A 21380-nucleotide genomic window follows, 5' to 3' on the forward strand; every position below is an offset into this window, starting at 1 on the left:
AGAAATGGTGACCACTTCCTACACAATCCCCTGTGCTCCCCAGACCCTCTCTGCCTGGAATAGTTCTCCACAAAGAATATGGGACCCTGAGTCTTGGAGGTCACCAACACCCCTCCCCAATGTACTTCATTTTCTTGCAGTTCCAAAGGAAGGGGGCTCCCTCTCTGCCACTTCTGCCCCTGCCCTGTGCCTCCTCTTAGAATGCCCGCCATCAGCTGTTCCTGTCAAGCACCCCCAAACCCCTGGTTTTTTGCCTCAGGCTAAGCACAGACCAAACTGACAAGTCCCTGCTTTCCTCCGCGTGTCCCCTCTGCCGCTGCCCAGTCTGTGTTTGCAGCTCCTGCCGCTTCCTGGCTCGCCCGGCCCTCCAATCACTCTGCCCGGCTGCTGCCCACCCCACGCCGCTCCCTGCCCCACTCATCAGACACCACTGCCCCCAGGTCTCCATCTGGGCAGCTCCGAGGCCACCTGCTGGTCTTTGTGTACTTGATCTCTCAGCCCACTCTGCGCAGAATTCTCTCCCTGGGCCCGGGCGCCGCCCTCTCCCGCTCTCCTTCCTGCCTGTGGAATCTCCAGCCTCTTCCTGCCCGCTGATGCTCTCTTCCCCAGGGTATGCTCCTTGGCCTGGCGTCTGGCTCCAGCCCAGACCTCCCTCCGGACTTTACAACCTTCCTGTTCCTTCATCAGCCTCCTTCCTAATCCTGCTCAGATGACCTACAGCAACTGAAACTCAAGCGGGTCTAAAGGGGGGTGGGCGTGTTATCCTCATCGGTAACGCTGCCCCTCTGACGCTGTTTAAACTGTGGCAAGCGGACACCCCCGTCCCTGCCTCCCACCTCACGTTTACACAGAACCTCTGGTTCCAGATTGCTGGCTGGACGCAGCCTCTGCCTTTCCTCCCTGAGGGAGGAGACCCGGCCAGTCAGATGGGCTGTGGTTTGGGGGCCAGGGCCTGCCCTCGTGCTGGTGGACGCCCCTTTAGGCCCTGCGGTGGGTTCTTGCTCACCTTTCCCACATGCCCCTCTTACTGGCCCTGGGTCCTGTGACCCTCGGAGGCCGTTTCCTCCTCTATCCCAAAGGGGTGACAATTAATCTCCACCGTTGGGCTGCCGAGGAGCTGTGCAGCCCCTGGCTCGTCATCATAGCCCCCCTGAAACTCCAGACTCTACCAAACCCACGAGCGCCCACCGGTGTGCCCCCAGCCTCTGCAGCGCAGTGTCTCCGCCTTGGGCTTCTCATCCAGAAGCTCCTTCTTTCCATTTGTACTTAGCTGGAAAGTCATGGCCTCCTGGAACTTTCTTCTTAACCCTGCCGCATGCTGAGCTGGCCACTCCAGCCTCTGCCTCCACAGCCATGCACACTCCATCCTCTCACCCCAGCTGTCCCCAGGGTCCCCACCAAAGACCACCAAGAACTCCCCAGCCGCTGACCAAGTTGGGTCCGTTGCTTGGTGAGATTAAAGGACACACACCACTGGGAATGTGGGGTGTCCAGTTAGAACATGCTAGAGAGGCCTGATTGCAAGATGTGGGCTTCTAGGATGTGGTTTGGGGCAGGTTTCAGGGAGGAAGGGCTTTGTTCTGCATTGGATGCTGTCAGGAAGCAGGGCTCATCCTGCAACTGGGCGTCACGTTAAATCTCATCTCAAAGCAGGGAAGCCTCGATTGAGCAAAGGCACAGATGCACTGGTGGAGCAACAGCCCTCACTCATATTAGCCAGTGTGCAGGCAAAATAATGTTCCCCAAACACGTCCCAGCACCTGTGAACATATTATGGTCCACGGCAAGGGGAACGAACATGGCAAATGAGCTGACCTTCGGATACAGAGGCCACCCTGGGTTATCCAGGCGGGCCCAGTGTCATCACGAGGTCCTTAAATGTAGACAAGGAAGGCAGAAGAATACACGTGTCAGAGTGAGACAGAATGAGAAGGACTCAACCCGCCATGGCTGGCTTTAAAGATGGAGGAAGGGGCCACAAGCCAAGGAATGTGGCAGCTTTTAGGAGCTGGAAAAGGCAAGGGAATGGGTTCTCCCCTGGAGCCTCCAGGATGGAACAAATCCCTGCAGACACCTTAATTTTAGCCACTGAGGCCCATTTCAGGCTTCTGACGTTCAGAACAGTAGGAGAACACAGTAGTGTTGTGTCAAGGCACTATGTTTGCGGTAATTTGTTGGAGCAGCCGTAGGAAATAAAGGCAGCCAGCATAGCGGGTGTTTGGTCATTTCTGTGCTTTGCACCTACCCTGTTTAGGCTGTTCTTAAGGAAGGTAGCAGAATGTTCTTGTTTTGGGTCTCACTTCGTCTCAGGCCGAGAGAGGCCTGGTCTGATATTGATGTTCTGCAAGGTGGAATTCACCTCCACCAAGGCGGAGGACACCTGGGCTGTGAGTGTTGCCAGCTGCCGGCACCAGCCACTGACAGTCCCTGGCCAGCTCCAGCTCCCAGGGATGCCCTTGTCTTCCTCACTGCCTTGTAAATATTTATACGCCTGTTTACTTGCTTTGGTGCTCCCCTTTCTGTGGAGAGACCAACCCCACCCCCCGCCCGCCCCAGCACAGAACTGTTATATCCTGGATGTTTAGCTTTTTGCCCCTTTTACCTGGACATCTCTGGCAACAGGGAGCTCAGTATTGCCCCAGGCTGCCTAGTCCATCTTGAATTCTTAGAAAAATCTTCATTTCTCAGAGCTGAAGTCATCCTTTTTAGGGTCCATGAGAATAAGCATTTTAAAACAAAATTCAAATACTATCAAGTCTAAAGGTACATTTCATTTATGCTTCTTGGGAGGAAGTCTCCCGATGTCCGGTTCATTTCTATTTTCCATACATTGTCGCCGTGCTGCATACTGAGCCCTAAACTGGTAGCACAGAGCATTTAACCTGGAGCTACTTAATGCCCGTGAAGCATCAGGTAATGGCCCCCATCACCTTCCCTGAAATACACAACCTGCAGTGCATCTGGCCCGGTAAAAGAAGCACCACGGATAACAATAGTAGCTACCCTATGGGATTGTCAGGAGTATTAAATTCGTGTTGAGTATTAAGTTAATACTCAATGAGTATTAAATTGACTATTAATTTAATAAAACACATGAAGTGCCAGGCTCAGTGCTTGGCCCAGAGTTAGCACTCAGCAAATGCCCACCACCACCACCACCACCATCATCCTCGTCATGTTTGTTGTCATTATTTCTAGACTTGGAATCAGACAGAACCAGGTTTGAATCCCAACTCGCTTGCTGTGCACCCTTGGGGACAATGCTTGACTTCTCTGAATATCAGTTTCTCATGTGCAAAATAGGAATTATAATTGCCTGGCATTGTTGCTGAGATAATTAAATAAGCTACATGTGTGAAAGAAAAGATAATAACAGCATGTGGAAGGCAAGCAGCGCATGAAGACACAGGTAAAACATCGCTTCCCTTCTCTCCCGTGACACGGAAAATCACGAACACCCTCGGTAAAGTTGATTATTGTCCACCCCTTCAGAGTTGCATGAGATCCCAGGAAGAATAATGTGTGGAGAGTGGTTTGGAAATGCTAAAGTGCTATAAACATGTTGATAATGATTAGGACTGATTAAAATTTTGGACAGCCAGGAGAGACGCATGGTGTGAGATGAAACGCTATCCTCCTGCCTTCAGGGGGTCATTTAGAGACTCAGTGAGAAAACATAACCAATTAAGAGCTTGTGAGGGGCGTGTTACTTGGAGCATGGAGACTGATGACCACAAAACTCCCTGGGTCCCTCTACACCTTCAGCTCCTGTGCATCCATCCCTCCCTCCATTCAATAAACACATGATAGATCCACCCTGTGCCCGGAACTGCCGTGGGTACTGGCGCTGGCGGACAGCCCTGCTCCTGCCCTCAAGTGCCAACAGTCCACGCGTGAGCCAGGAAAGTGATGTACAAGTCAGAACTCTCCCCCTGTGACCTCTTCTATGGAGTTACCCGTCATGTGTAGTGCCAGTCCTTCTGTGGATTCATTCCCCTCACCCCGGCCCCCAGACTATAAGTTCCTTGAGGCCAAGGACTCTGTCTTGTCCCCTGTGTTTCCCCAACACCCAGCAAAGGACCAGGCACCTGGAAGATGTGGATGGATGAGTGTTGAGCTGAACTAACTTAATAAAAGCCAGTCTCTAGGCACTCAGGGACCAGACGTGCATTACTCCGACCCACAAGGTTATTCATTTGTCTTCTGACAGTGCTCATGTCTGAGCTGGGCAGTCACCCTGAGATCTTTCTATTTGCATTTTCTCTGGGTTCCTGTCACTTCCGCCCTTTGCAGAAACCAGTGCGCTGGGGATCAAGCGCTGGGCTATCGCTGCTCCAGTTACCGGTTGCTACAGGGACGTCCAAGTGGGATCAGAGAGCTGCTCAGTTGCCTTTTGTGTCTGATGGAGGAGCTGAGCTCTTCTCCGCCTTCCACCACCAGCACCCTCAGACCAGCTCCCCCGTCCCCATTTTCTCACCTCTCTGTACCAGCCAACAGACTGCTCTTTCTTTCAAAGAGCAGCACTTTTTATATCACTCCAGTGTGCAAAAATAGTTCTTGAATCTATCTCACTGTTATCTGCAGGGAAAAGTCCAAACTCCTAAACTCGGCATTGGTAGCCTTTGCTACCCTCTCCAGTTCTCCCTCCTGCTCCTCTATCTCCAGCCCCAGCTGCCAACACACCCAACCCTATGGCTCCTCGAGAGACACATGCTGCCTTTCCCCACCCCATGTCCTTCTCACAGCTTACTCCATACCTAAACCCTCCTGCCCTTGGACACTGCCTCAAAAGCAACTTCTTCCTCGAAGGCTTCGGCAGTTTCCATCAGCTGGAAGCAACCTCTAACCCACATTCCACTTTATCTGCACCGTCTTACAGCATTCATCCCTTTCCCTGTGTGTGCACATGAAGACACGTACCTTCATATACATTACACAGACACACACGTATGTATATTTCCCAGGTGGCATGTATCCCAGGGCTCAGGCTTCTGTGTCCATGGGAGTCATATTTTATTTCCCCAGCTCACTGCTCAACTGGGATGAGCCCTTGGCTTCTCTCTGAGACCCTAAAGAACCCCCTTACCCAGGCAGTACCGAGCAATGCAGAACTGCCTGAAGAGTAAGTACAGGAGACTACTTACCTCCATCACCTACTCTACAGCAAGCAATCTCACAGCCCCACTGGGACATTTCTCTTCTCCTGGGATCCTCCCAAGATGGAAGAGACCAGAAGTGGATGGACGGGGTCCTTTTCACCCCCACCCCAGCAGCTAGCCCAGGGCTAGAGGTATCAGCCAAATCAGCAGGCCACATCCCACAGTTACCCTGACTTGTGGTCCAAGGGTCACTCGTGGTCATGGGGCACAAACCGAGACTTCCTAGTGGTTCAGCGTCTCTGCCCAAAGGGACAAATTTTTACTCACCTGCAGAACTAACATCACATCTTTCTTGCTGATCAGAACAAAGTTGTTTACTTTTGCTCTACTATCATAGTACTTGCAATTAAAACTCAAATTCACTATTTATTCTCCTGCCCTCATCACACAAGCTGAAACAATGGTCACAACTGTTATAGACTGTTTGTACACCTGCAAATTCATATGTTGAAGCCCTAAGCCCCAATGTGATGGTATTAGGAGGTGGAGCCTTTGGGAGGTGTTTAGGTCATGAGGGTGGGACCCTCACGAACAGGATTAGTGCCCTGATTAAAGAAGTCTCAGAGAGCTCCCTCACCTCTTCTGCCCTATGAGGACACAGAGAGAAGTTGGAAGTCTGCAAGCTGGAAGAGGGCTCTAAGCAGAACACGATCATGCTGGCATCCTGATCTTGGGCCTCCAGCCTCCAGAACTGCAAGCAGTACATTTCTGTGGTTTATAAGCCACCCAGCCTATGCTACTTTTTATAGCAGCCTGAATGGATTAAGACAGAAGCTAACACATAAGTGCTTATAATGCTCCAGGCTGTTTTAGAAGCATTTTGCACCCATCAACTCACTCCATCATCACAACCAAGGCTGTGAAGTAGATATTATTATCATGCCTCTTTATAGATGTGGAAACAGAGAGGTTAACTGATTTGCCCGTGATCACAGTGCAGTGAGTGCAGAGGCGGGATGTGAACTGGTAAGGCTGTGGCTCCGTGGCCAAGCTTCTAACAGCTCTGCAACACATGGTGATGACTAGGGCGTGAGCATTCCTTCTCTACCCACCTCCATTCCAGCAGCGATTTCGTCTGCTGTGGTCCTTCTGGAGTCCCCCGGGCACCAAGCAGTGTCCCCGTCTTGCTCATAGCAGCAAAGGGGCTTCTGCTCAGTGCTCTATTCACTGACCCTGGTTTCAGGAAAGATACAAAGGAGGCTCTTGGAGACAGAGTGGCCGTCCTCACTGCCCATGCTTCTGTGGCTTGTCCCCAGGGAATGTTCCAGGGAACGTCCTGATCCCAGCCTCATGGCAGGGGCTCAGTAGGGCTGCTGGAGGCACTGAGGCAGTTGAGCCCCCCCAAGAAGGGACGTGCCCCCCACCCCTACCCCATCTGCACCTGCCTCAGTCCACAACTTATGAGGAGTGAGCAGGGCAGACTTCATGTGTCATCCCCAGTTAGCCCAGCCAGACTTCCAGAACCTGCCTGAGCTGTGATATCCACCAAAACTGCACACTGGATCTGCTAACTTGAAGAGCTAGGGCTTCCTCTGAGCTGAAAATAGGCCCCAGAGTCGGCAGCAGCACCTCCAGCTCCGGAAAAGGCACAGCCAAGGGACCCTGAACGAGAAAGAGGAGCCCTGAGAGCTGCCATCAGCCCCGCCCTGCAGCTCACTGGCAACGTCCTCACCTGAGAAACACAGACTATTATCTGTTCCGACAGAGGCCGTATTAACAAGTTCTCTTTGAAAACCACCAGGCCAGGGCTTCCCTGGTGGCGCAGTGGTTAAGAATCCGCCTGCCAATGCAGGGGACACGGGTTGGAGCCCTGGTCCGGGAAGATCCCATATGCCACGGAGCAACTAAGCCCGTGCACCACAACTACTGAGCCTGCACTCTAGAGCCTGCAAGCCAAAACTACTGAGCCTGTGCGCCAGAACTATTGAAGCCTGAGCGCCTAGAACCCGTGCTCTGCAACAAGAGAAGCCACGGCAATAAAAAGCCCATGCACTGCAGCGAAGAGTAGACTTCGCCCGCGGCAACTAGAGAAAAGCCCGGGCACAGCGATGAAGACCCAACACAGCCAAAAATAAAAATAAATGTAAAAATCTTAAAGAAGAAAACCACCAGGCCCCATGGGCCCTTGAGTTAGCCCTCGGCATCTCCAGGCCCCAGTCTCTCCATCTGCCTGGAGAGGAATGCGGTCTGGATCAGGATTCCAGCCATGGCTGCACATTAGAAACACCCAGAGGAGTTTTAAATGACTGTGATGCCTGGTCCCCAGGCCCAGAGACTCCCTCCACTTGGTTTGGGAGGGGTCCAGGGATTGACACTTCTGAAAGCTTCCAGCCGCTTTTGACATGAAGTCTGGGCCCAGGTGACCCCCGGGGTGGCCCACTTGGCCAGGCAGGAGTTTCTAGGACTACTTGCAAAAGAGACTAACTAAATTCAGAAGGGCCACAGACGCGGTCATTTTCCCTAAAATGCCTTTGAGAGGTGGCTGTGGGGAAAGTCGATTTACCAGCAAGCAGCTAAGATGTGATTTGCTCTCACGTTCCCCTGAAGCTTCCTTCTGAGATCACGTGCTGTGTCCAGGCCAGGCCCAGCCCTGACTCCCCTCCTCTTTGCGGCGCCAGCCTCTGGGGGCCCAGCACGGAGGAAGAGACAAGTTCATTACCGATGACCTTGACTGCTGGTAAAGACTTAGCTGGGCAAAGAGATTGGGTTGGTTTTTTTCTTTCCAAAGGTGGTGATGTGAGTGGTTAGGAACGCGGCTCAGGACCCAAACTGCCCAGATTCGACCTCCAGAGCGCTGCTTTCTAGGCGGGTCACCTTGGGCAAGGCATTCAGCACCCATGACTCCCTTTGCTCCCTCTCGTGACACGGGAGGGAGGTGAGGGCAGTGCTCCACCCTGGGGGGTGGCTGTGAGGATGAGCTGAGTCTAGCTCTCAACACAGCACACCCTAAATACTGCGTGATGATGACCATTATGACTATTAGATCATTTCTTTTTTTTTTTTTGCGGTACGCGGGCCTCTCACTGTTGTGGCCTCTCCCGTTGCGGAGCACAGGCTCCGGACGCGCAGGCTCAGCGGCCATGGCTCACGGGCCCAGCCGTTCCACGGCATGTGGGATCTTCCCGAACCGGGGCACGAGCCCGTGTCCCCTGCATCGGCAGGCGGACTCTCAACCACTGCGCCACCAGGGAAGCCCTAGATCATTTCTTAAAGGAGAGAGAAACGCTGGTGTTCATTGTCAGTGAAGAGTGCAAAATTCTTTTTATTTTATTTTGTTTCAGCTTTTTTGTTTCCCTGAAAAGAAAGATGACTAACCATTAAAGCCCAAATGTGAATGAAGAATAGGCAACTCCTTTGAAGGTCTTTTAACCCAGGATAACATGTTATCTGTCCAGGATAAGTGACATTTATCTCTTCATTAAACATTTTATTTATCAAATATTTATTAAATACCTCTGATGTGCCAGGTGCTGGGCTTGGTGTGGGAGCTTCAGCCAGGAGTGAGACAGACACACCATCCTAGCCACACACAGCTTAAAGCAGACTGAAATGGTACATAAGTGATTCATTTCTTACACGAGAAATAAATCAGTTTCAATTCTTATAATTGCTGTGAAGAGGGACATGGGGGCCATGACAGGGGACTCTGGGTGGGGAAACTTCCAGAGGAAGTAACAGCTAAGCTAAGATCTGGAGGATGAGTAGAGGCCCTCTGGGTATCGTCGGGAAGAGCATCACAGCAGAGGGAACAGCATGTGTAAGTCCTGAGACAAGAAAGAACCTGGAGACTCAAGGGACGGCGTGAAGGCCAGCATCCCTGGAGGGCACTGAGTACGGGAATCAGTGTTGGGAGATGTGGTCAGGGAGGCTGGCCGTTCAGGAGGCTGGAAGCGGGGGGGGCACTTTGCATTTTCTTCTAAGTGCTGTTGGAGAGTTTTTAAGCAGGGGTGTGACCTGCCCTGGCATTGGTTCACTGTCTCTGCTTGTTTGGAAAGTTGATTGCAGGGTCACAGGTGAATGCGAGAAAGACCAGTGAGGGAGCCCCAGGGTGCTGAGCATCATGATGGGCTGAAAAGTTCAAATGACAAAATCATCACATTCAGACAGAATTGGGGCTCGGGGTGATGGTTGGGGAAGGAGGGAAGAGAAAGAAACCACCAGTGATTGGACACATGCTATGTGTAAGGGTCACCTGCGTTGCTTCATGTGAATTTTCACACAAGACATGAAAAAGATTCTAACCCAGAGCCGACCACCCTTTCTGCTCTGTGATACCCGATGATTGACACCCTTGCTATGGTGGAGGGGGTCGTGCCAGGGAACCCCTCCTCATCTTTTGCTTCTTGCTGTTGAATTTTTGGGGTCTCCTGTCTCTGGGGGCTTCTTCTTGGAGCTTCCTGAAGACAGAAGTGACACTGTGGTTTCTTTGTCTAATGTTGCCCTTTCACTCCATGCCTCACCCTCGGCCCTGGCATCATCATTTTTCTTAGTCATCATTTGCGTCCATCCAGTCCCTGGATCTCTGATGAATGACTGCGGCATCTCATTGCACTCTGAGCTGACTGCATCTCCTGGCCCTGGGCCTCTGCTTGGCTCACGATGAGTTACAGGCATCCGAGGCTGGATGTCTCCGGATGACCTGTGCATACTGAGACCTGAGGCGACCACTGCAGCACTGGAGAGCTCGACAAGGAAATGTCCTCTGGGATTGGGGTTGTGCCTCAAGACTCAAGGTAGAAACAGAGGAACTGAAACCCACAAACTTCCCTGCATCCTGGCCCCCCGTTGTTATTCCTATTACTTTTTGCTGTTAAGATCACTGAGATTTTTCGGTTGTGCTGTTCTGCATGTTTTAATTTTCTTTTAGGTACGTGCTAAAAATGTCCAGCTTTTGCAGCCCAGGCTGGCTGAGCAGGGCTGTGTGAATGAGGTCACCGTCTCAGAGACTCCCAGGCACTGGCTTTCCCTTTGGGCTGAACCTTTCTGGGGACAGCAAGGTGCTGTGTGAGAATCTGGGCTTCGTGGACCAAGGCAGCTCTGGATTCGAATGCCAGTTTTGCCACTTTCCAGCTGGGTGACTTTGGACAAGTTACTTGACATCTCTGAGTCTTAGTTCTGTCTTCTTTAACATGGGACGAGGAGACAGTAACGTTAGGATTACAGAATTTCATCCAAAATAATGTTGGGGGCATCTGGTAGGGTAGGCACCATGTAGGTGGTCTGGAAATCTTGGGTCCACTTTTTAAAAAATTTTATTGAAGTATAGTTTATCTACAATGTGTTCATTTCTGCTGTACAGCAAAGTGATTCAGTTATACATATATGTATATTCTTTTTCACTATGGTTTATCACAGGATATTGAACATAGTTCCCTGTGCTGTACAGTAGGACCTTGTTGTCTGGGTCCACTTTTTTTGGCCAAATCTTTACTTAGGTCAGGCTAGTTCTATACTGAACCAAGGACCCTTCTAACGTCTAAGAAAAGGCAGCTCTGGAATTACACCCTCCTCTGTCTGTGTAGCAGACATGTTTGGGCCCTGATATGACATCTCCAAGCCTGTCTCTTCTCTCAGCTGCAGTGACTCATTCCAGGGCACTCAGACCACGTTGTGCCCACCTCAAGCACGGGCTCCCATCCTCTAAGCAGAAAAGGGACTTCTGTGCACTTCTTAGAAGCCTCAGGCTCTGCTTTTGGGGACACCCAAACCAAGACGGTTTTTATGAACATGCCGAATAATGGCTTTTGCCCTTAGGTAACTTATGCTGCTTTAGGGTGACCGGTTCTGTGTACTGGGGAAGGTGGGCAGGGGCTGTGGTTTGAGGGACACCAACCTATCACCTGGGGTCCAGATGAGCACAGAGCCTGCTCCACACCAGCCCTGCAGTGGGTAGAACCTATGTGGCTTTGCTCCACCCCCTCATTGTTGATTGGCCCACAGCTAGACACCTGACCCAAGCAGACCAATCAGAATTCTAGGATTTTTCACTCTGAAACTGAGAACCATTCTTTCTGGGTACGGGTTCCACAGTAACTTCAGGAGTTGTCAGTGTGTGAGTTCCCTGTCACCGTGAAGGAAGCCATTGCAGAGTAAGAAAGAAAAAAGTCACAGCCAAGGAGAAACAGAAAGGTGGTGAGAGCTTCCTGGTGATGCCTGTGTTGCTGGTGACAGCCGTGTGTGGAAACTACTCCGTCCCTGCGGATGGGAGGGATCCTTTCCGTAAGGTCCCATTTTTTGCCTCAGCCACTTCAACTTCATTTGTCACAGGCAGTCAATTCATGTATACAGATACACAACCTGGTATTTCTCAGTAAAATTTACAATTTGGGGTACAGTGTATTCCCAACAGGTGAGTAAGTTGGCCCAAAAGGGATACTAAGGAGGAAGAGAGAGGAGAATAACATGGATTGACCTTCTAGAATGTTCCAGGCACTGAAGTCACCACTTTGTGTACATTTCCTAATGTGAGGGAAGAGTGAGTCTCATAGGAGAAATGTAGCTGCAAGCAATAGAACCTCTTATTCACTCTTCAAGGAGTCAGAGCTGCATGGCCTCAAGGCTGGTCTGGCATCTCAGTGATACCAGTAGCCACTCAGCTGCTTTCCCTCCTTCAGATCCACTGTCTGCCGCTTATTGGTGTTTCTTCCTGCTGATAATTGCCTCATGGTCACAGCAGGGCTGCTCCAGCTTCAGGCTTCACATCTGTGTCCTAAGAGGAAAGGAGAAGGCAAACCTTTCCCAGATGCCTCCAGCAGACTTTGTTTTGTACCTCATTGGCCAAATCTGCCCATAAATATGTCCCATGGCCATTCCTACCTGAGAGCCAATTTCCACCTTTCCAACCTCTAGGCTGGGAGGTGACAAAAGAAAAAGGGTTTGGGAAAAGCTGTGGATTGGCCAACAACTTGTGTCTTTCCCTAGTAGTATGAGCACCAATAATATGCTGTGTCTCGGAACAGTAAGAACTGGATGTGAGTGGCCCTTAGAGGGTGGGGGAAAAGGTTGCTAACAGGCAAGATGGAGGAGGACCTGACATGCCCATGGGAGCCACTGAAGGTGCTTAAGCCAGGTGGAGGAGTGTCAGGACCAGAGTTACATTCTAGAAAGATCACCCTGGCTATTACCTGGAGGGTGGCTTGGAGGGGAATTGGACTGAAAGCAAGTTACAGGTGTTCCCAGTGCCCATCCTGTGGATTGAACATAGTATTTACAGGCATAGAATTTAGAGTGACTCCTTCCTGAGCTATTTATTGGATCAAGGAAGTGACTGGACAGAAAAATGAGACTAAACTAAAACTCTTGAGAAATATAGAAGAATTTATCCTAGTGGAGAAAGAGACTATGATCTGGCGCCTACATCTGATTTTTCAGATGCTGAAAGTGGCTCTTCTTTGCATTTCTGTGTGCGTAAGCAAATTCCAGGCCACATTAAGTTACTGACTCTGCCACATAAAACGGACTCAAGGTTGCATCCATGGGAGAGTGAGTGCAAATCACATTAACACTATAGAATAGGACGTTAGACTAAGTATTACCAACAAGCGAAAAATGGGAAATACTGTTGTACATGTTCCTTCATATAGATCTGCTGGCCACATTAGAAAGGCTATAGTGTACTTATATATACTATTAAAAAATTCAAATTGTAAAGATTAATTTCAAGTGATGTACGCTTATTACAAAAAATGCATTAAATGGAGAAAAATTGTTAAGAAGAAAACATCAAAAACCATAAAAACAAATCACTGTTGCTATTTTGGCCCATGTCCTTTCTATCCCTATGGGTAAGTTTCCCTACGATATTCATAATCATAATCAATGTACAATTTTATATGCTGTTTTTTTTGTTTGTTTTCTCGCGGGCCTCTGACTGTTGTGGCCTCTCCCGCTGCGGAGCACAGACTCCGGACGCGCAGGCTCAGCGGCCATGGCTCACGGGCCCAGCCGCTCCGCGGCATGGGGGATCCTCGCGGACCGGGGCACGAACCTGTGTCCCCTGCATCGGCAGGCGGACTCCCAGCCACCATGCCACCAGGGAAGCCCTATGCTGCTTTTATCTAATCTCATCTTGTAGGCTTTTTCCCCATGCTAACATAGTTTTTGTAAACTTCACTTCTCATGGTTACATAACACGAAACTTTCTTGACCCCTGTTATTGATCATTTGAGTGGCTTCCTTTTTTCTTCATGATAAATAATGTGATACTTATGATTGTGTATAAAATTTTGTCTTCATAGAAAACTATTTCTTGGATATTGATTCTCGGAAATGGAATTACTATCTCAAAGGAAACAAACATTTTTAAAGACGTTGATACCTACTGCTGATTCAGAAATTCAAACTCGTGATAAAAGTTCAGTTAAAGACAGACGGTGCAGTGAGGAAAGCTGCCTCTGTATTCTCTCGCTTGGCAGTGGGTTTGGTCATTATGTCTGTGGACAATTTATTGCCTTATTTCTAAAGAGAATCAATATGCCCAGAAGATCTAGTATAATGAAATTCAGCAGGTCCTCAGCTCATGTAGGAATCCATCAATTAGATCAGAATGCTAAGAACAGTGAAAGTGAAAATAGTCCCAGTGAATCTTGATATTGAAGCACAGATCAGGGCATTTTGGGGGGAAAAAAGCATTTTATCTTTATCTATATTTTTTGTATCCCGTACAATTAGGAAGCTCATGGAAAATGAATAGAGGCTGTTTCATAGTGTATGCTCTTTCCACATTACACACTAGCATGCTGACCCCCACTACCCTTACTCCAAATTTATTTCAAGAAGAATCATTGCATATCTGCCATTTTCCAGGAATTGTGCGGGCTGCTGGGGGTATACTCATCCTCTAGGATGTAGTCTGCACCTCAGTTGTTTGCCCAGGCTCAGATGCTAGCTCTGCCGTTTGGCAAGGCCTCTGCTTGGTGCCTTCATCATACTAGCCCTGTGGTGGGTATTATTGCCCTCATTTACAGATGGGGAGACTTAGAGAGAGATTAAGTATCGTGCCCAAGGTCACAGAGGTAGTGACCTCTGCACTTTGTCATCATGGCCCTTTATGGAAAAACAGGCATGATTCTTTGAAAGTAATTTGGAAAAGCTGTTTAAGATGCTTTTTACACTGATCCTGGCCTACTTTATTTGTAAAGTCTATTTACTGCAGTTATAAAAACATCCCATTCATTCCAGTTCTCTCCTATCACTTTTGCAGAATTGGTATCTCTCTCTATTTCATTCATTCATGCATTCTTTATGCATCCACTCTCCCCAAATACACACACACACACACACACACACACACAGTGGTGTGCTGGCGCTGGCTCCTCCTGGCTGGCCAGAGCTGCTTGTGAACATTGTCTACCAACTCCTCAGTGACATTATGATTTATAAAAAGAAATGTATATTTCATCTCCATCCACTGTTCCTGGCACATAGCTCCTAAAACGCTTGAAATTTCCTAACTGTTAAGATAAAGATGGCTGTGTTATGTTAATGAAATGATTTGGGGGAAGCCCCCAGGTAACCTGAAGGTGGGGGCTGGTTGCCAGGGGAAGAAACCACGTGATTAGAGGGTTGGAACTTTCAGTCCCACCCCAGAGATCTGGGGAGGAGAGAGGGCCTGGAGATTCAGTTCTATCACCAAGGGGCAATGATTTAATCAATCATGCCTATAAAATAAGCCTGTTAAAAAACACAATTCGACTGAGTAAAGTTAAAGATCCAATTGGCCTTATTCAAGGATTCATGAATCAGGCAGCATCCCATCTAGCAAGCAGAAATGAGCTCCAAGGAGCTATACAAAGTAGAAGGCTTTTACAGACAGAGGGGACAAGGACAAGGAAAAAGTGGATTGCCTCATCTTTTGGGGGAGGGATGAAGGGGTCTATCAGGGGGATTACCTCACTACTGCTGATCAGGAAATTCCAGACTGACTGGTTAAGACTACATTACTGGGAGAGGCTGAGACTGCATTCAGGCTAGGTATGTAGTCTTGGTTTGCTGACATGGGGCTTAGCACAAGTGACTCCATTTGGGGCCTGTTGTTTCTTTATAACGAGGCTTTATAAAAAAAAAAAAAAAGATGGGTTCACAGAGCTTCCAGGTTGGTGAACCAGAACTCATCCATGTGCCTGGAGGATTGTGCACACCAAACTCCATGGGGACAGACGTTCCTACACTGGGGACCCTTCTGAACCCAGCCCTATGTAACCCTTCATCTGTATCCTTTACAACACCCTTTATAATAAACTGGTAAACATAAGTAAATGTTTCTCTGAGTTCTGTGAGCCCCTCTGGCAAATTAATCAAACATAAGGAGGGGGTCATAGGAACTTCCAATTTATAGCCAATTGGTCAGAAGCACAGGTAACAACATAAATTTGCAATTGGCATCTGAAGTGGGAGCAGTACTGTGGGACTAAGCCCTTAACATGTGGGATCTGATGCTATGTTAAGGGTTAAGGGACATGGTACTGCTTTCAAGTTCAATAAGGAGGCACCAAAAAAGAAAAAATAAATGTGAGCAGCTTGAGGGAAGGGACTTTATTTCATTTTTCCTCTGACACCACAATAGGTTCTTGCCCAGTGCCAGGCACCTAGAAGTTTCTGGATCAACGATGGCATTAGTTAGGGGACTGGGAAGCTAGTCCAAGCTCACCCTTATCGATCAAGTTGCGTGATTACTGCGGGGCTGCTTTCTCTCTGGAGGTCTGTTTCCTCAAGTAATTATACAAGGCTTATTTTAGATGACTTCTTGAGAATAACTAGTATTCTAACTAAAACACCATGATTCACACCAAACCTGTTTATAGCATAATGTGTATCACAAACAGACATCATTTAAAGTACAAAAATTAACGGCCAGATGGAGCAGATTGAGAAGGTTCTTAAATGTTGAAGACTTTTGTTTGAAAAAAAAAATCATGAATTTTGCATTTGATTCCATTTACCTGCAAGAAAATGCTGAATATTCCCTGAGGAAATATGTTGGAACCAGTTTGCATTCAATGAGAATCACATTAAGTTGATCCACATTTAATCTGTTCCTTGTCAGCATCTGCTCTGTTCAGCCACAGTTTCTCATCTGCTTGGACCATTTCACATGCCTTTCTCTGTGGGCCCTGGAGTCTGATAGGTCTTGTTTAAAATCCGAGCCCCACCACTTACCTGCTATAGGATCTTGGGGAAATTTCTCTCTAAGCCTCTCGATGTCCTCCTCTGTAAATGGGGAAAATGATAAATATGGATGGTGGGGAGTTGTGAGGATTCAGTGTGGTGATATCTGTCAAGGGCTCAGGGCAGTAGCTGACACATAGTAGGTGTGGTCCAGGATTGCTCTCCTTGTAACTCTTGGATTATCAAGTTCTGCCCCTGCTGGTCCTCCTACCTGGAGCACTGGTTCCCCAGGGAAGAGGCCCCCACAAAACCCTCCTCACCTCCATTTCCACAGACTCCCTCCTTCCTGGTCCTGATTGTCTTGTGGAGGCTGCAGGTCCTTCTGTCTTGTCCTGCAGGCTCCTGAGAGCACAAACTTTGCATTTGTGGAAATCGAGAGCATTCGACCCACTGTCTAGCATGTCCAGGGAGCTGAGCACCTGCGTAATTGACCAAGCTGGACTTGACATTCAGATGAGAGACACTAGAAAAAGGGAAACGATTTCTGGCCCAGGAACTCCTCCTGATGAAGTGTTGGTGGAATGGAAGCTCCTATTCCCCAAATACCCAGAGGAGAATAGAGTTGAAGGGAGAACCCACTGAACGTGCCCATCAGTGCCAGGAGCACTTGCCATCAAGCACCTACTCATTCATTCCAACCCTAGGCACCTAACACTGCTTGTGCAACCAAGACAAGCACACTCGGTGTGCAAAGAGTTTGTGTGGCTGCTGCGTGAAGTGGAAGGGTTTGCCTTTCGACAGATGAGATAAGACAGGTGGGTGGGGCTCGACATTACAGTGTCCTGGAAGTCTTGCTAAGGAGCTTGGTTTTATCCTAAGAGCAGAGAAAGACAGGGAGTGGAAGCAAGGGAGTGATGTGACCAGCTTTCTAGTAATTCTGGCTGTTGTCTAGAGAGTGGATTGGGGTGGGACCAGCCTGGCAGCAGGGAGCCTGGTTAGGAAGCTGTTTCAGTGATTCAGGTAAGAGATGGTGGTGGTCTGGGCTGGGGGAGAGGAGGAGAGGGAACAGCGAATACCAGTTCTGTACTTTCCAAGTGTCTTTAACCTGTGAAGTAGGTCAATTCAGCACTGCTTTGATTTACAGATCAGAGCAAGAGAAAGGACAGTGACACAGTGGTCCCTGAGTATGACTTTCTCATCTCATCTATACATCCCCCTAAAAAAGGCTGCATGACCTTGGGTGTTAAGTGAATGGTGTCAAGGACAGTCATGTCTGTGTGGGCCCCTCTTGTCAGAGTGCATTCTCTCATTGAGGAGCTCTTGTCTTCACAAAGGTCTGGAACTAAGTAGGGCATGGACTAGTGTCCCCATTTTTGCCCTCATTTTCTTATACCCAAGGGCTTCCCCTCTCCCCGTCATGTGGTTGTCTCCCTGCCTGGGATCTCCACCATTATCTGCTCAGACATTTGCTTCCCCCAACGGACTAGGAGGTGAAGCTGCAGCCTAGTCCTCTCCAACTCCTCTGGGCATGTAAATGCCTGTCGTTGTTTTATAGAATCATCGATTCTAGGATTGGAAGGGAACTTAGGGTCTGCTGGTTAAGTGTTCCTCCAAGTGCAGTAGTTCCCTCTGATATCCACACATCTGCAGTGCATTGAGCACACTCTTCCCCCAAGAGGCAGTCCTGGCATCTCAGGTGGATCACCTTCGTGACTCCTTTCTCTAACTCTCCACAGCCACTGATATTTCTGTGAAGCCAGCATTTCATTCTGTCTGACCTTACAGTTTACCTGTCTGTTTTACTCACTCAACTGTGAGGCCTTTGAGGACTAAGATACATGTGTTTCATTCATCTCAACATTCCCCATAGCCTTGTACACAGTGTCTAGCATAGAGTAGGTACTTGATAACAAGTAAATGACTGAATGAATGGACAAATGAGTAAATGAACGAGTGAGTGAGTGGTTAGCTCTCAGTGTTAGAAAGTTCTTCTTTACCCTCAGCTGAAACAGGCTTCCTGCTAACCACCACTTTCTGAGCTGAAATTCATGCCACACAGGATCACACTTTCCTCTTCCCCATGGTGGCTTCTCACCTGGTGGAACCACAGCAACCTGCTTATGTTCTTCAAACATATCAACCTGTTCCTGATAAGCTTTTTCCCACTTTAAGCATTTTATACATCTGCCCTTTCTGCCTAGGACACTTGACTCTCATTTCTTTAATGGCCTTCTTGTCATTTGGGTCTTAGCTCAAATATCACCTCCTCAAAAAGACCATTTCTAACCACTCAATCTAGAGTAACTCCCTTTGCCCCTTCACCTCTATCTCTCTCTGCTGAATTTGGGGCGATTTCCTCTGATTCATCTTCCAGTTCATTAAATCTCTCTTCATCTGTGTCTGTCTAACCTGCTGATTGAGGTCTCATATCAGTTACTCTACTTTCATTCATGAATGTATATGTGAATATTGTAAGCATTCTTATTTTAAAATCCTTTTTAGAATCTCTGTGTAATGCCCCAATAGAGATTTCTCCAATTTATTGTATCTGATCGTCTCTCAGGAGTTGAGTATCTTTGTAATTGTTGTAATTTTTAAGATGTAACTTTATCAGGAATTATCATCTATGAGTGACCCACATGGGTTACAGAGGTGACCTATCATGTTCATGAATCCCGGAAGAGTTGTTAATTTCTTTTTATTTATTTATTTATTTATTTATTTAATTTTTGGCTGTGTTGAGTCTTCGTTGCCGTGCACGGGCTTTCTCTAGCTGCAGTAAGCAGGGCTACTCTTTGTTGTGGTGTGTGGGCTTCTCACTGCGGTGGCTTCTCTTGTTGTGGAGCAGGGGCTCTAGGTGCACGAGCTTCAGTAGTTGTGGCACACAGGCTCAGTAGTTGTGGCTCATGGGCTCTAGGGTGCAGGCTCAGTAGTTGTGACACACAGGCTTTGTTGCTCTGCAGCATGTGGGATCTTCCCAGACCAGGGCTCGAACCCATGTCCCCTGCATTGGCAGGCAGATTCTTAACCACTGAGCCACTGAGGAAGCCCTACATTAATTTCCTGATGAATGCAAGATCAGTGCAAGAATTTGGGCACCAACCTTGTGCATGATGTAGGCAAGAGATGATGATTTCTTGTGTTTGGTCTCCCTCACCTGATTCCAGCGACATTAACTTTACATGTCTGCTTTGTCCTCAGACTGGAGCATCACCCAGTTCAGTGATACCCAGATGCCAGGTTCTTAATGCATGTACTTACTGTATAAAAAACACCCAGCTAAATGCATGAGCATGGGACTCAGTGAAAACACAGATTTCTGAGATTCATTTCCTGGGTACTGATTACATAAGTCTGGGCTTGAGCCTGGGAAAATGAATTCTTATACAGCTCTCCATATGATTCTGAGGTATAGTGAAGTTTCGGTACCAGTGGTCCTATAAGCCTTAAGGATTGTAGTTGGATTTATTTTTGTCTTGTTTATTTCCTTTAAATAAAAGGATTGAAAGCAGCTTACAAGATATATGTAAATACATTTTGAAAAGCAGACTTAAAAACCACCTACACAAATAAATAACCTAAGCAAGTGAGATCTGACTTTACCCCAAGACTGGAGACACACAGGGTAACGCTGTGGTTGGCGTCCTCACCAACATCCTCATCTTGGATGTGGCTGTGAGCGATGTGTGAGCCATTATTATCCATCTCTAGAGACCCTCAACATTAAAAGCCCAACTCAGTGAAATCAATTATGGAAGTAACAATAGAACTGCAAAGGGATGCTGCTCTTTGATAGGGTTTTAATATTTCTGGGGTCCCCTTCTGCAAACTGTCAGATTGCTCAAATACACTTATTGGTCTGGCAACACCCAAGAAGACTCCTCCTGGCAAACTGATCTGCCTTGCTGAGTCCTCCCAGCCCATGTTCACTCAGAAGCCAAGACACCTCTTGGCTTCTGCCCAAGCTGTTTCCTCTGCCCAGAGGACTCCTGTACATCTCCAAGACGCCAGTCAAATATCACCTTCTCCAGGCAGTCCTCCTCCACCTTCTTCATTTCCTTCCTTCCTTTTGTCCTTCATTAATTAAGCCCTTATCATGTCCCAGCACTACACCGGAGGCCCCCAACTTCCCTCCATCCCAGTGTCTGCCACACTGCAGACCTTCCCAACCTCATTTCCTGTGATGCTTCCCCTCACTTCTCTGGTCTGTCCACGCTGGCTCCCTGTGCTCCCTTCCTCTCTCTGCAGGACCTTTGCACAGGCTGTGTCAGTCTTCTTCCTGGAATGCTCCTCTCCCCTCACATTCCTGCTGTCCCCCACCTAAATTGTTCCTTCCTGACACCCTGCAGTTGTCTTACTCTGCCCTCCTTCACATCTGGGACATAACATTTCTTTGGTGATTCTTAGGTTGCCCTCTTTCTCCTTGACCACAAGAGAGCAAGCACTGTAACCTCAATGCCTAGCACCGAGGCTGACATACAGCAGGCGCCTGATAACTTTGTTAAATGGGTGAAAGAAGACAGCCTTGAGAGCCTCAATCTCCCTCTTCCTTTGGATCAGTCGTTCTTAAACTTCTTTTGGCCATTGGCCCCTTTGAGAGTCTCACGAAACCTAGAAACCCTCTCTGTACAGATATACATGAATACTTCTTCACATAAAACTCCCATATTGTTTCAAGGTTCAAAAACACCCCCAGATAAAGTGCTTGCTTCGGCAGCACATATACTAAAATTGGAACAATACAGAGTAGATTAGCATGGCCCCTGCACAGAGATGACATGCAAATTAATGAAGTGTTCCATATTTCTGTTTGGGATTAGCAGAAACAAACTATTATATATAGGATGGACAAACAACAAGGCCCTACTGTAGAGCACAGGAAACTATATTCAGTAACCTGCGATAAGCCATAATGGAAAAGAATATGAAAATGAATATATATGTATAACTGAATCACTTTACTGTATGGCAGAAATTAACACAACATTGTAAAGCTACTATACTTCAATAAAATATTTTTAAAATTCCAGATAAAGAGGGCATTGTTTATTAATTCCAAGCTAAGGTTCTTTTCTAGAGAGAGCAGCTTATGAATTGTATACACATATCATGATT

General features: G+C 48.0%; 1 non-coding gene across 1 annotated transcript; it reads left to right on the forward strand.

Moving 5' to 3' along the window:
• Positions 1-20966: 20966 nt before the first annotated feature.
• On the forward strand, positions 20967-21073 carry LOC115801965 (U6 spliceosomal RNA). The gene has a single exon (XR_004022342.1). It is a non-coding gene; the product is annotated as a U6 spliceosomal RNA (small nuclear RNA).
• The last annotated feature ends 307 nt before the right edge of the window (positions 21074-21380 follow it).

Source organism: Delphinapterus leucas, chromosome 5, assembly GCF_059928025.1.
Source record: "Delphinapterus leucas isolate spDelLeu-1000000601 "Yukka" chromosome 5, BTC_Dleu_Yukka2, whole genome shotgun sequence".
NCBI lineage: Eukaryota > Metazoa > Chordata > Mammalia > Artiodactyla > Monodontidae > Delphinapterus > Delphinapterus leucas.